This window comes from Saimiri boliviensis, chromosome 10, assembly GCF_048565385.1.
Source record: "Saimiri boliviensis isolate mSaiBol1 chromosome 10, mSaiBol1.pri, whole genome shotgun sequence".
NCBI classification, from domain to species: Eukaryota; Metazoa; Chordata; class Mammalia; order Primates; family Cebidae; genus Saimiri; species Saimiri boliviensis.
The window spans coordinates 93,926,103-93,930,603 of record NC_133458.1 but is presented as its reverse complement, the minus strand read 5'-3'; the positions used below and the strand labels follow the sequence as shown (position 1 = coordinate 93,930,603).

General features: G+C 40.8%; 1 pseudogene; it reads right to left on the bottom strand.

Annotated features, from left to right (window-relative positions):
• Nucleotides 1-1,495: 1,495 nt before the first annotated feature.
• LOC101051955 (26S proteasome regulatory subunit 4 pseudogene) lies at nt 1,496-2,752 on the bottom strand (annotated as a pseudogene).
• Between the last annotated feature and the right edge of the window lie 1,749 nt (nt 2,753-4,501).

The window sequence follows — 4,501 nt, the reverse complement described above, 5'->3', positions numbered from 1 at the left end:
CACTGAAACATGGATTTTTTTTTTTTTTTTTTAATGTGCAATGCTGCCGGGCATGGTGACTCACATCTGTAATCCCAGCACTTTGGGAGGCTGAGGCGGGAGGATCTCGAGGTCAGGAATTTGAGAACAACTTGACCAACATGGTGAATCCCCAACTCTACTAAAAATACACACACACACACACACGCAAATAGCTAGGCGTGGTGGCACGTTTCTGTAACCCTAGCTACTCAGGAGGCTGAGGCAGGAGAATCGCTTGAACCTGGGAGGCAGAGGTTGCAGTGAGCCGAGATTGCGCCACCGCACTCCAGCCTGGGCAACGGAATGAGATTCCATCTCAAAAAAAAAAAAAAAGTGCAATGCTTGTACAGAGAACTATGAGCCTATTTTTTCCGTTATAATTTTTGTGTAAACATGAAACGACAAGAGTTTAAAGACGGAGCCTCCCTGAACACAAGCTTAAGAGTTCCAAATATAATCAAAATCCTCTTATTTATTTTCTTGCCTAAGTGGCTTCTCCCAGGAGAACAGAGTGGCATTTCCTTCATTCTGTGCAGCAGTGATTGCAAATGAATGTGCTTTACCATCAAAACAACTCTATGCACCTCTGCAAGGGTAGTTATCTCATTCCATAATAGGTACAGACTAGAGACAGTACAGTTTTAAACCCAAATCTTAGAAATTCCAAGGAATTAGTCACTGGCTTGAAGAAAAGAACAGGAAAGGGTAAGACTGCAATAAAACAAATCCTTGTTATGACAGCCTTGTTCCCAAATAATATCTCCCTTACGCTTCTAAACTTCACCCAATCCATAGGCCAGTGTGAGTGGATGGATGTGATAAACGGAGGCAGAATGTGAAGAATAGGAAACTGATGAAGAATTAACAAGTTCTTCAGCCTCGAGTTGGATTAAGCTTGTTAATATTAGCTGGAGAATGCCTTTACTTTCAAATTGCAATGGGAAGATAAAAGCCTAAGAAAAAGTCATAGATATTTAGATTGATAGAGAATTTTGGCATCAACATATAATTGAAGTGCATCACATCGATGATGTCTTAGAAGATTAAACTCATTTCTATACACAGACCTATGGAACTAAGTTACACCAAAACAAAAATCTGTGGAATTAAATAAATAGATTTCTATTTGCCTAACTGATGTTTTTCAGCCAGGGTGCATTTTTCAGCTTAGTGATTGCTTGTATGAAAAACTACTCGTTCTGGAAAACACATTTCTGGTTTTCAGTTCTTGTGTGTGTGTGCAGTGAGAGAGAAAGAAAAAGCATACTTTACTGGGAAGCACAGTGTCGCACAGTGACCGAGAGGCGAAGGCGGCCCAGTGGACATCTTACACACCAAACTCCAGAAGACTCACAGGATGTGTTGCTAATAAAAATAAACTGGAACACGAATTCCTCTGGGAAACTCCCCAACCTCATCCCTTTGAGGGCTTGGGAAATCTCTCAGCCATTTTCCCGATGGCAACTGTGGCTTACTAGAGGTAGAGCCCCTTGGGGGTGCCTCCCTCTTCTTTATAAAAGAACGTTTCCTTAAGAATTTTTTAAGTTGGCATTTGTTACTTTCATTCTATGTTCTCTTAAGGCTATCAGACTAGCTTCTGTGCAGATGGCCGTGATGTCAAGTCGTTCCAGGGTTACATCACTGGCCAGCGTCATGCTGCTTTTGTGCGTCTGAATGAGTCTTTGCATCAGCCAGGGGGAACTCGAGCTTCCTGTCAATGCAGCCTGGTCTGATAAGGGCTAGATCCCAAGTTTCCATTCGGCTTGTCGACATGATAACTTTCACATCTCCCCTTGAATCAAATCCATCCACCTGGTTCAACATTACCAACATTATTTGCTGAATGTCTCTCTCACCACCAGAATTTGAGTCATATCTTTTTGTCCCAAAAAAGCATCAATTTCACCAATAAACATGATGGAAGGTGCATGTTTTTTAGCAACTCGAAACAATTCCCACGTGAATTTGGGCCCATCATGTAGGTACTTCTAAGTAAGTGCAGAGTCCATCACTTGCAAGAAAGTGGCTAAGGTGTGGTTTGCTGCTGCTTTGGTTAACAAGGTTTTATCTGTGCCAGGTGAACCACAGTGAATGACTCCCTTAGGGGGCTTTATACCCATCTCTTCATAATATTCAGGATGGAGTCCTTAATTTCCTGAATTTAGTTGCCCAACTTCCCAATACCAGCACAGATCTTCTGGGGGGTCTTTTCCACCTTCGTCATTGTGACTAGGGGATCCGTGTCATTCATCAGCACCCATATCGCAGCGTGCACCTTGCGGCTGAGCAGGACTGAGCAGCCAGCTTCCAGCAGATCCTTGTCTATAAATGAAAGAATGCCGACGTAGTGCTCTGAGCCCACAGATGTAGAACCAATCACGTGATTGTCATCAATAATCTCGCCCAAGATTCCTGCTGGCATCAGGGTCCCCTTAGATCACCCACTTTCGATCTCTCCTCCTCTTGCTTTCCTTCTAACAGTTTCATCATGATCTAAGGGGATCCTGATTTCTAAAGAATTCTTCCTTCATGAGAAGATAGTCTTTAATTCGCTCTAACTTTCAATAATTTTAACCAGGACTGAGTGTGAGGTGCTGGCAGTATCTGGTCCCTTTGTTTTCGTCTTCCTCCTCACTGCAGCTGGTCTGGGAGGTTCTTATTTCTTTTTCTTGTCCTTGTTATCCTTCTTGCCAGCACCAAGACTGTAACCACCACTCTGACTTTGACCCATCTTGCCTTGGCCACTCAAGCTGCCTAGTTTTTAAAGATTTTTGTACAGATAATGTCTTGCTGTGTTGACTGGGCTAGTTTTCAACTCCTGGGCTCAAGCGATCCTCTTGCCAAAGTGCTGGGATTACAGGTGTGAGCCATCGCACCCGTCATGGAACAAACATTTTTGACATGGATACAACTGTCTTAGGGTAGTTCAATCAGGAAAGAATTTGCTTCCAGAGACTTGGCTTTTAAAAGCCTAGTGGAGATAGAAGGTGAATCCAGCCATAAGTACATCTGCATGGTTTGAATCAGTAAAACTCCATGTGCTCTGTGAAGCTATTACTTTATCTTTCACTACGTGTTTTGAACAATTCTAAAACATAACTGTCTTGTTGACTTGGCTTCAGGTTTACATGGGAAAGTGGGCATAATAACTCCTCTGTAGCTCAAAACTCACGGGATGTGTGGCTAGAAGCCTTAGGTCAGTGTCCCAGAATTGTTCTGAGTAGCTCTGTGAGTATCTCTGTGGCAGACACAGTTCACAGCCTATTGGTTATTCACTCCCTTTTCAGTTTCATAAACATGATTTTACCTAGAGCAGCTATGTGTCCTACTCAAAATTCTCACGTCCCCAGAATTCCTTGCAGCTGGGCTAATACTTCATTTTCTAATTTGTTGAATATATTTTCTTATTACTACTGAGTAATTCCTTTAATTGCAAGCATGGTTCTAATCTTGATTTTATTCACAGAATATTACATTAAAAAGGAAATAGTGGTTTCACCAAGACCCCAGTGAGATGAACCAGGCTAAACCTTTGCCCATGACTTACTGTCCACTTATCTGAAAAGGAGTCGTTCTAGAACTCAGCTTCATTTGAAGCGTGGCATCAGGGAGCTTTGACACTAGAATCAAAGCTCCCCTTGAATCAGATCCATTCAACTGGTTCAACAGAGCAAGATCCTTAGCAGAAGAATGAATCAGGGTTTAAATCAGGAAATCTTTAATTCAGAAAAGAAGTGTTTAACATTTAACAAGATTTCAAATAATGTTGACTGTTGACTATCTTTTTAAAAATGAAGACCCCAAGATTGAAGAGTCACAGGTACTTTTAACATTTTCTTTGTACTTTTCCATATGTTTTCAAATTTTTTATCATGAAGATCTATAATTCATAACCAGAAAATCAGGTTATTTTGGAGTATAATAGAAGAGTTTACAAGAAAAAAGGAAGGCCTAATAAATACAATTGTCTGGGAGAACACGACATTACACAAAATAATATTAAGAGAAACAGCAACTTTAACATTTTCATCAGGTGTGCTTTTGAATGTCAGCTGCACATTGCTTGTCGTGTGCATTCCAAGTAACTGAAGTTTTTAATGTCCAAGATTCAATAATGTACTCTGTAAAATTCTCACTGATCTAATAATTTTTCTCCTTGTGAACAGGCATGAAAAGCCCATTATCTTCAATGAGGAATTCTGCTTGCAGAAATGGCCTAAATCTTGATAGAAACAATAAGAATTGAGCAATCCAAAGAACTCCCGCCTAACGCTAGTATGACATTCGGTTAGGGAAGATGTCCCGAGAGAAACGTAAACTATTTGAAAACATTCTGTTACTAAAACTTGGACATAAAAAGAGTGCCAAATGGACTGGATGCAACAACTTAATTCAAAGCACGCATGAGTTTGGCTCCTATGAATGCATTTTAACACATACTGTTTTTCATGTTCTCTTATATGGATATCATCCCTACCAC